The sequence below is a fragment of the Drosophila elegans genome, unplaced genomic scaffold, assembly GCF_018152505.1.
Source record: "Drosophila elegans isolate 14027-0461.03 unplaced genomic scaffold, ASM1815250v1 contig_476, whole genome shotgun sequence".
In the NCBI taxonomy this organism is placed as follows: Eukaryota; Metazoa; Arthropoda; class Insecta; order Diptera; family Drosophilidae; genus Drosophila; species Drosophila elegans.
Window position 1 is genome coordinate 13419856 of NW_024545863.1, and position 11579 is coordinate 13431434.

The 11579-nt window shown below is 37.9% G+C and overlaps 1 protein-coding gene across 1 annotated transcript in view; it reads right to left on the minus strand.

Moving 5' to 3' along the window:
• The window catches only part of LOC108148299 (hemicentin-2), a 71607-nt gene extending 63690 nt beyond the window's left edge, over positions 1–7917 (minus strand). Inside the window, exon 1 of the mRNA XM_017275281.2 lies at positions 7447–7917. The gene's annotated coding sequence lies outside the window, so the exon portion shown is untranslated. The remainder of the gene's footprint in view (positions 1–7446) is intronic.
• Between the last annotated feature and the right edge of the window lie 3662 nt (positions 7918–11579).

Genomic DNA, 11579 nt, shown 5'->3' on the forward strand with positions numbered 1-11579 from the left:
CCAGCAGCCCAAGTTCTTCGTTTTCCAGCTCCATCGGTATCCAACCTGCGTGTGTAAATGCTGCGAAATAAATTTGTGTCGCTTGCAGCGTTGGCAGAAAAGAAATGGAAATAAAAATGTGTAACAACGGCAAGAACAAGCAAAGCCTCATAAATGTTTACACCTTGTCTGGGTGGGAAACCCAAGCTCAGGTGGGTGGCCTTGGGTGCTGGGTGCTCGCCGCACGCACAAAACGTGTCAATGACGCAAGTGGAAGGGGTGGCGTGTGGCGAGTGCCGCTGATAAACGTCGTTCTAATAATGATAATGGCTGACGTTGCATCCTGTTGCACAGTGGAGCGGAAAGGTGTCGTCTCCCAAGGAGCTAATGAACTCAGTGCGGGTGCTTTACGTCCCCAGTGAACTGAGCTTCCTGTCCTGCGCAACTTAGCCCATTATGAGCCACTTATAAACGGTTAAATCGATACAAACAAGGCTGTGTAATTTGTATTCCAATTCCAATCACTCTACTTTTTAAAATTCCAAACGGATTCTAGGCTGCTTTAAATTTCAAAATAGGTCATTATTAAACAGTCAATGATGTTTGCCTTTACTCGATATTTGACCAAATTCTAAACTACATTTGTTTTATTTACCATCTACTAAAAAGTAATGTTATACTGTAAAATTAATTTTTACCTATTTAAATTAATAGAAGTGTATGTCTGTGTATATTTTTATACCCTTGCAGAGGGTATTATAATTTCAGTCAGAAGTTTGCAACGCAGTGAAGGAGACGTTTCCGACCCTATAAAGTATATATATTCTTGATCAGCATCACTAGTATAGTCGATCTAGCCATGTCCGTCTGTCCGTCCGTCTGTCCGTCCGTCTGTCCGTCTGTCCGTCTGTCCGTCTGTCCGTCCGTTTATATGCAAACTAGTCTCTCAGTTTTAAAGCTATCTGCATGAAACTTTCCCAAAAGTTGTCTTTCTATTGCAGGTAGTATATAAGTCGGAACGAGCCGGATCGGACGACTATAGCATATAGCTCCCATAGGAACAATCGGAAAAATAATTAAAAAAAAATTATAACTTTGCTGTTTTTTAATTTTTTGTTTAGTTCTTCGACATATAGCAATGGTTAAATATTTCAGAATTATGGTTAAAATTTCATCAAAATCGGACGACTATAGCATATAGCTCCCATAGGAACAATCGGAAAAATAATTGAAAAAAAATTATAACTTTGCTGTTTTTTAATTTTTTTTTTTAGTTCTTCGACATATAGCAATGTTTAAATATTTTAGAATTATGGTTTAAATTTCATCAAAATCGGACGACTATATCATATAGCTCCCATACAAATAATAAAAATATATAAAAGAACAATCAAATAATTAAGCTGCAAATCGTCATAGCTTCAATGTTTTTAAACATATACGCAAGTAAATCATAATTTTAATGTTTTCAAAAATATTTAATTCTTGCGATAGCTGCAAGGGTATATGAACTTCGGCTTGCCGAAGTTTGCTTTCTTTCTTGTTTAACTTATTCTTTACCAAGGAAAAGCTAATTAAATTTACAAAAATAGAATAAAAGTTTCAACATTTTACAACCAACCTTCGTTTTCATGCTGAATTATGTAAGTCTTAAGCCATTTTTTATTTACATAGACAAATTTAGAAATTCACCCATTACATTAAGGTTGACTATAAATAAGTCTCCACTGTGCCAAATTTTTTTCCAACATTTGTTTCATTGTTTTATCCACCCTACTGTGCGGCTTGTTTGCCGCAACTTTCTGCTATTTTATGCTGTGCAAATACAATGGACAGCGAGAGACATTTAAAATTTTCGTCGAGCTGAGTACATAATTTGTTTAATGGTGATTTATTGTCTGGCTGCTTATTTCTTTGCAAATTCTTTTTCTTGCTTTTCTGGTGGGATAAATGTGCATTATTCTTTATGTTCCGCATTTATACACTCGGTGTGTGTGCTATATATTCCTTTCACTTGGCCCAGCTTTTTGTGCTTCCACTTTTCCATTGGCCCGCCTTCGTCTCGTTTGCCACAACTTTGGCTAATTTTTAAAGTTTTTTATTGTCCACGTTTGCGGATATGCGTCTATTCAACCATAGCACATTTTGCAACTCTCTTCTGTCTTTTCATATTTAATTAAAATAGTTTTTGCACCAGTTTAATGAGCTTAACTAATTTGCAGTTGGGTTCGACAGCTAAATATGTTGCAACTTTTTATGAATGCAAAATGCACGCGATGCAGGACATCGCAACGGGACATAGAACTAATGAGCATGGGTAATTAATGTGAAAATTTAAACGACGCATATTTGCCATAATCAGTGCAAAAATGTGGCAAACAGAATTTATGGCTATCCTAAAAACTTATAGTTCTATCCTTTTTAATTCTGTTAGTGAAACGGTATTTTAAATTGAGTTTACAAGATTTAATAAGCAATCCCACTCTTAATGAGCCAATAAAAAGTCCTGATCTGGCTCTTGGCTTATTAACAAGACAAGCAAATAAATAAATAACGCCAAAACCCCCACATTCTGAAATTAAATTTGTTTGGATTCGGTTTGGTATGTGCGGCGCAATTAAAGCAAAGGCAACAGCTTGAAAATAAATATTCGGTATCGCGGTGTCGTAGCGTACTGAAAATGAAATTAATATTAAACAATGCGTGACATTTTTTGCAACAAACCAGAGGCAAGCGAACGGGCTCGTAGAATGTATGGGACCAACAACCGCACCTCGTTAAAATTGTATGCCAAAATGGCTGCATATATGTGTGGCCAAAACAAACAGCCAACAAGAAGCCGTTTCGAAAAAGTTAAACAAGCAAACATGGCACAAAAATATGCAGTACACAATGAAAAGAAACAGAAAAAAAAACGAACGGAAAACTCCCGAGAGAATCAAAAATTCAATTTTGCAAAAGCCTTGAGATAAACTTTGTTTTAGATTTCATTGACAGAAAATTAACGGCAAAATATGCTGCATTCGCAAAGAAAAATATTTATAATGACTAATTATACCCTTAAAATGTAAATATTAATCAATGCCACATATGTCAAACCGCCCATCCAGCACTAAATGTGTGACAAATGAAATATTTAAATAAATTTCAGACCCACAAACATTTTGACATTTTTCGCACTGACAAAAAGTGCCGCAGAAAGTTGCAAATTGTGGTTATTGTGGGGACAACACAAAAGCTCCAAAAAGACGAATAATTTCAAACGAAACGAGCGCCCAACTCGATGACTTGCATTGGGGAATGCGTTAAAGTTTTAAATTCAGAAAAACTTGTTACCCAACATGGGCGTTCGAAAAAACTTTCGATTCATTATCGTCATGGCGATGATGATGACAAGCGTCGGGGACAGTGGGTGGTCGGCCTTTTTTTTTGCAGCATTTGAAACGGAAGTGAATTCATCAAATATTCATATTAACTAATTGGATTTGATGCCAGTTTGCATATTTTGTGTGTGTCCTTCGCAGCGGATATTGCCCGTCGAGCTCATCAGGCCGCCCTTCCGTTAGGGACAGTCGTAATTTAATACACAATGTTTATTATAAATTAAAAATTCATTTACACACATGTCACCGAAGGACGTACCTATCGAAAACCGAGTGTGCTCTCCGGCAGTTTTCTCCCACGGAATTGCTTACCTACAAAGAACAGAGATAAATATAACTAGATTAATAAGAGTGAAAAAGGTTGAGTATATGTTTTAATGTTTACTTTATCTTAACAGCTTAATAATAAAAGGAGCTATACCAGATATTACAAAAAAACACTTCACTTTTAAAGGATTAAATTATTGTATATATTGTGTATATAAGCACTGTTATTCAGCCTCTCATAATGGTGAATACAAACAACCAAAACTTGAACCAAACTCCACTGAAACTTTTCATATTTCAAGAAGAAACTCAAAGGCATGTGTTCCTAGTCAAACTATTCTACCTTTTACGCTGCTTTCTTGACAAAACATACTAAGAGAGACGAACTTTAATTCTGCCGCCTTTTCATTAGCATTCAAGGCGGGCAACGTTTTCCCAGCAGAAGCGATGAATAAAATAACAAACATGGCGAGCGGCAAGAAAAATAAAGCCTTAAAAGGCGGGTCGGGGAAAACAAGGCGAAAATGTGTCAGTTAAAGTGGCGTATACACAACATGTGGGCGAAAGCAATGAACTCCGCGAAAAACTTGGCTCAGCTCTTGACTCAACTCTTTTGGGCCGTCACTTCGTCCCCTTTCCATTACTTGCACGCGCCAAAAAGGAGAGCGAAGAAAACGTGGCAAATATTGCAAAATATTAAAAAAAAAAACCAGGAAAATATAGAAAACTCTGCTGCCAGTGGCAGTAAAAACAGAAGAGGATGAAGTGGCGCAGCGGAGGGGTAGTAAAAAGAGCTACAAAATAGCATAGAAAATTAATAATCGCGCAATTTTTGCGCCAGTAAACAATGAGAAAGTCTTGGCTCGTTAGTTTCCTCATTATTCTGAATTTTCAACTTGCTCTATCTCCCTCCACAAGAGTTTCCCCGGCCACTTCCTCCGTGAGCGTTTTCTTTGTGCCATGCCCCTTGCAGTTCCAGTCCAAATCCCAGAAAAGGACAAAACGCAACGCGCGACTGAAAATGGGACGCCGGCAAACGAGCCTTGAGGTTGTGGGCTTGGGCTTTGAACTGAACTGAACTGAACTGGGTTTTCGCTGGGCTGGCTGAGACAACTGTCTGACAAGATGGAGAACGCGATTTCACCGGAAAAATAATAATGAAAAATGCGATTTAATATCATTTTTCATAAGAACAAATTTTGCCTGTCTCCTCCGTCGCTTCGCATTCCCTTTCTTTCTTCGAGTGGAGTGCAAATGAAGTGTTGTAGCTAAAAAAGTTCATGGAGCCCTAATGGATTTCAGTTTTGTCATATTTCCAGCTTATGCAATCGTGAGAAAAAACACAAAGGAAATTAAAGATGATGAAATCTCTTTGTGAAATTTTTGAAACCATGTTCAGAATTTGATTGTCAAACAATTATCAACAGCAAAATACAAAGTTCAAAATGTTGGCATATTGAATTATCGCTTTTATATACTTAAAATCTGTAAAAATAGTAAACTTGTTTCATTTTTAAATTTTTACAAATTTTTACAAATTTTTACAAATTTTTAAAGAAATTACGCAACGCTGGTGATTTGTTATCTTGGAAGCGGTAGAAATATTTAAGGTTGTCCAAATTGGCTAAGAGGTTGCTTTTTCAAAAATACAGCAAAAATCTTAAATAGTTAGCGCTTAACTTATTTTATCCATCTGTCGAAGAATCTTCAATAACAGATGAGCAAATGTATTTAATCAGACAATCTATTGTCGAGGCCGGCAGACAGAGAATGAGTGAAACAAGTTTAAAAGGCAGTCATGTAAATGATGCCGAACTGATAGAGGCAGTCGCAGTTCCCATTGAAGCTGCTGGCCAAGAGAGTACAACCGAAAACAGGGAAACAAAATCAAATTACAAGCTGGCAAAAAAGGAAAAACGCCAAGCAAAAGGCAGGCGACCAACAAGTTTTCCTGGGTGTCGACTCGAATTCGCATTGGAGGCGAAACGACAACTAAATTATTAATGCACAATGAACTTGAAGCGAGACCAGCTCGGGCAAGCGGCAAGCCAGAAAATATGGCCAGAGAAAAAGTTGAAATATATATGTACGGCATATGAAAGTGGGTATCTGGGCGAATGCAAATGACATTAACTTGGCCGGGAGTAGGGCAAGGACAAGGGCAAACAACGCTGGAAAAGTAAGCAACAAAAAGTGAGGAAAATTATAATACGTGGACAAATTGCGTAAAGTACAGGTGGTCGCTCGCTTTGTTCTTTTTGCTGTCAATTCGTTTTGCATTTTAAATCAACATTTGTTTTAGTCACATTCCTGCCGTGCTTCTCATGTTTTTTTTATTTTGATATGCATTAAAAACTTTTCAACTTATTTATATAATTTTTCATGGGAATTTCACCTTTTGAAGTTTGGATATGAAATGCGTAATGATTTTTTTATCGCTGTTAAATAAACAATTGAGAGGGGGGGCTTGCCAAACTTTTCCAGGAGAACCCCTCATTTATTATACACTCAGCTGGATGAAAAGGCACCCAAAGCCGCTTGCGTGTATGGGACTAATCAAATTCTGTCATTTAATTTGGCCAACTTCCAGGGCCTAAAGGTTAAATGTTGCTAATGCGAAGGGGATGCTTAAACCTTTGGGGTGACCATTAGCCATTTAATTTATTGCAGGGAGTCTCTTTAGAGGCACATACTCCCATAAATCTTTCGTAAATGCAATATGAATGTGATCCTTTTAATTTTAAGTATTAGTTTTTATAGCTTGAAAACAATAATAATTCTGAATTATGCAAACAATTATATAATATGTGTATGTATATAATATATATATATTAATTTTCAGGCTCTTATACCCGTGTTTACGAATTTCAGTCAGAAGTTAGAAACGCTGTGAAGCATACATTTGCGAAACTATAAAGTTATTGATCAGCAGGATTCGGACCGTCTGTCCGTTTGTCCGCCTGACAAGCCGTCCGTTTCTATGCAAATTAGTCTCTCAGTATGATAGCTAACTTTTTCAAAAGTCTTCTTTTTATAGCAGGTAGTATATAGGTCGGAATGGGCTGCATCTTACGACCATATCATATAGCTTCCATAGATATATTAATGGTTTACTTTTTTAGAATTAAGGTTTTGTTTTTATTAAAACATCGAAAAACTGATTTTTGTTATATTGTTTTGTTGATTATTTTTTTTTTTGTAATAAATCCAAGGCTTGACAATGTTTGCTTACTAGTTAGGTTCCTCTAATTTAGAAATATTCCTTGATTTAAATATATTTATTTGCCAATTTGGCTTAAAGAATTTTAAATTTTGTTGTTATCTATATCTGCCATGTAAAGTTAAAGGCAATTTAAAAAGTTGCCCACTTTCAGGATTAGCTCTAACAAATAAATATTTAATCACGCATAACCTTTTGTAATTTAATTGTTGCCTTGAATATACAAGAAAATCGTATTTAAGAATTTTTGGCACCTAGTATAAAAAATAAAAAATATAAATATGATAATCTTTCCTCAATAATCTTCACTTAAATTGAGCCTTGTTACGTACCAAAAGTATTCAATTCATAGGACAGCGTACCAAATTCGCCACCCATAAAGGGCATAAGCCCATTTCGATTACCTAACCTGACCCGCACAAATAACCAATTCATATTCAATTATCAACGTTCTGTGAGGGCTAAATTTATTGGTCGAGCGTTGGCATAGTTATGTGCTCGTGGCCCATAAGCTGCTTAACTATTTTAATTTTCAACGTGATAGGGTCATTTTTTGCCGTTTCGTATTTTAAGCCATATGCGGGGGGATTTGCTCACCTTTGTGCGATTTTTCAATAAATTCCCGAGCTTCGTTGGCGGGCTCAGAAAAAGATATCCAAAACACGTGACAGATTTGCTTGGATTACATACGCATTACACACACACTGCCTCAACCTCACTACCACACAAAGCCACCGCACTACACACCAGCGTGTGTGTGTGTGTGTGTGCAAGAATATCTGTGGATTAACTTCAAGAGGAGCCGCACAATTCAATGATGGGTTTGTTGTTATTTTTGTTGATATCCTTAAGAATGCACTGCGAGAACGTTGGCTAGATCGCTTTTCAAATCAAGCATACGCCAGGGCGCCACACAAATCAAGCATACGCCACCGAGCCGCACAACCGACGCACGAGAGTCACAGCTGGAGTGAGAGTCACAGGCACAGTCACAGTTTCGGTCACAGTGGCGGCAATAACGTTACTCACTGAGCGATAAACACAACTGAAGCCCACGAGCACGGCGTTCGAAGTGGCGATGGGTGATGCCAGCAGTGACGACGACCCCGCAAAAGCTCGGCCAACTCACGGAAAAAGCCGAGCCGAGCTGAGCTGAGCTCGTTCGGAAAATTGGAGTCTAAGAGACAGGCCGTCTCTTTAAAGAGAGAGTCCTTTGGGTGCGTCTGCCGACGGACATGCGCACTAAGCGCAATTTCACCAACGGCAAACGAGTGGAGTGGCTCTTCCAGTGCCTTACTTTGTCCCGTGGATACGTCCCAAAAACAAACAGCAACAGCTGTTCCGAGCGGCGTAAAAGACCCAAAAAAGCTGTCCTCGTTGTTGTCGGCTTGCTCTGACGCACTCTCCCGATACTCCCCGATTTTGGGATATATGTGTGTGGCGTGTCTTAGGTCAGAAACGTCGGCATCCGAAAGTGGGTAATGGCGGTGGCGCTGGCGGTGGCGGTGGCGGTGGAGAAACCTTTGCCGGTGTTGGCAGAATTTTTAATTATGATAAATGCCCATTCATAAAAATGAGTGGCATACATTTGCGTTGCGTGTTTATTTGTATATTTCGCATATTTGGTATATTCTGCATAATTGTTATTGCCATTATTTTATCTCCCTTTTTTTTTATTACTCCACTGTCTTTTTCTGCGTTTTTTTGTTTTCCTGTCCTGTCAGTAATTTGTAAGCTCCATCTTTGACGGTTGCTCCCCCCTTTTGTTTGCACTTGACAGGCCAAGATTTATGCGACTGCAGTTGGTGGTGATTGCTGGGGGAATTGGAGAGTGGGATGGACTGCGTGGTAAGTGGTGAGCGGTAAGTGGTAAGGAGTTCGAGTAGGGGTGGTGGGTTTCCGATGATCGACTGCCGGCTGCAGGTGTTGATGGCCCAAATGTGCCTCAATCACCATCAGCGTCAGTTAATAAAATCGCAGCACGACGTTTGATGAATTGTTGCGATATTTGCCACTGACGTTTTTGAGGGCAAATCGTTTATCCGACTATTAAACAAACGTAGGCCGATAATAACAAAGATGGGGGTGGAAAAAGCCGCCCTTTCTGAATTGCCTTCTGTTCGGCAACCAGAAAAAAATGTTTTTTCTATTGGCCGCTTAGGTACTTTAAAAAAAAAAGACCTATAATATGTTGGGAATATTTTGAGATTTCTAGCAGATTCTTTTGTTTATATTTTCTCATCTCAGACCGGTATTAAAGAAATTTATTGTATATTTTTAAAGTTTTATATTATTTTAAAAGCTTTTTGCCCAAAACATCGCTTAACCATCGTCTCATTTAAAAAGGCAGACATTTTTTCATCGAAAATTCGATTTCGTGTTTGAGCATAACTCTTAAACACATTTGAAAGCAAGCAAAAAAAAACCTAACCAGAAGTCAATTTGAAACTGTTGTCTCAATCCGCTAAATCATGGACCTTTATTAATGTAAAGTTCTTATTCTGAAAAAAAACGTTAGGTTCAAAATTTATATATACTTTTTAACAATTTTGTTTCTTGTAGTTAACTGAAAAACATTTTTTTATAAAATAGTAGAATAAACTCAATGTAAGTTTAGACCAAATCTGTATTCAAAAAGGAAAATGAAGATAAAAATTATATTTTTCTCATTTCTTAAATTGATTACCACTAATTGCAGAACGTTGGAATGCTCACTGCGTATTAATGTCCTTAATTGCTTATTAATTAGTGAGAAGGTCAATTTTTTTAGCTTATACACGTATGCCAATCAAAAATCCGGTTTTAAAGGTTCTGCCCAATAGCCTGAGTAAAGTTGTGCCTACAAGCCATTGTTATGAAAAGGGTCGGAGAATGTAAAGTCCGCAGCAACTTATCTCAATGCAATGTCCGACCACTCGGCAAAAACCAAATTGACCAAAGTTAATTTAACCACTGTAAACAAGCCGGGACTCAAGTACTCGGGCACTTGAAATGCTTTGCTGCCCACGGGGAGAGAATAAGGTGCAAAAAAAAGCAGATCGGGGTTGGGGGCGGATGAAAATCTGGAGCGGTGGTTGCACCAAACGTATACGTACTGTAGTGAAAATCAATTGAAGCGCCAACAAACGCTTCAATCAATTTTACTTTGGCAAACATTGAGTGCAAAATAAATCACAGCATCGACTCGAGACGATGGTGGATGCTTCTGCCCGAGATCCTGAATTCTAGCTCCTGGAAAAGAGGGGTTCGGAAACCCTGCTACCCACGAGCTCATCCTTGTGTTTATCTTATTTATGCAAAGCTGTGGCAAACACCAACAATAACAAGCCAGGATGTGCGGCAGAGGCAGCTAAAAAATGAATGAATTCAATGAAATGTAGGTAAGGGCTGTGGGAAAAGGAAAGTTGCACCAGAGACATAAAAAGAGTGCAAAAAATTGCAACAAAACGATTGGCAATGTGCGAGTGTGCTTGTGTGAGGACATCATGCTACTTGGAGGCACATCAAACATCTCAAACGGAATGAATAATTTATGGACACAAAGGAAAGAAGGGAGATCCAGTCGCGAAAGCCAACTGCATCGTGTTTCTTTCACACACGCAGGGGCATGAGCAACGAGGTTTTGGGGGGAAAAGTCACCCTTCCGATTTATTTACAAGTAACTTTTAAAATAAAAGAGTATATTGCAACAGAGTAAAGTTGTATACAAACTTAAAATAGTAAGGGTTATCTGATAGTCGAGATATGACAGTCATACGTTCGTATGGTCAACGTTTCTTCAAGAAATATGAATATATAACAAAATGCTAATTTTCAAATAGCAAAGCAAAAAAAAATAGCAGGAACAAATCGGAAAGCTCAAAACTACTCTTAAGAAATGTGTTTTCATCTTTTAAAATATAAATTAACCAAGTTTAGTTAAGATTTAAATAAAAAATTATATATAAACCTTTTATTTATTTTACTATGCCGTTTAACTCTGAGTATATATAATGGTGCCCGAGCAGAAAGAATAATTTTAGTTATTACAGATTTTAAAGAAAAATTAAGTAGTTAAAGTGTAAATTGTCATCCCCCTTTTAAAATATCCGGCATGCGCTCCTGCACCCAAGCACACCTCTCAGGTATCCACGCATTAGTCGACACACACATTCCATTCATGGATTTCAATACGACTGACAAAATAAAATGGCAATGCCAATGCAGAATGCAAATGGCAACCTGAAGTGCTTAGGATACCTTTGCATTTATTTTCATTTTTCGCACCCCCTTTCGCAAATAAGTATGCAGCATAATTCCGGCAAAAGAAAAATTTATTTCCAACACAAGGCATCCAAGTGTCTGCAATGCACTTGCCGTATTTTGTACATATCTACGGGCAAAGTCAGTTTTCCGTGCCGATTATCGTTCAGCCAGCATTCAAAAAGCGATTATCGCGTTATAAAATTGGCTGTTTCCCACTCGACATTCGTCTCGTATTTTCAGCCACGTCAAACGAAAAGTTTGAATAAATGGCTGCACAAAACTTTGTTAATCTGACGGAAAACCAGTAAAAACGAAAATGTCGGCATGGAAATTCGGTCAAAAAGCAGCACTGTTGACTTTGATGCTGGTTAGACCGCACTGAAATTCGTCAATTTTTGAAATGCCACCAAAGAAATCAAGGCGAAACAACTGTCTCGTGGTAAATATTAATTTAACTTTGCGCATTAGCCGAGCAATGACACTCG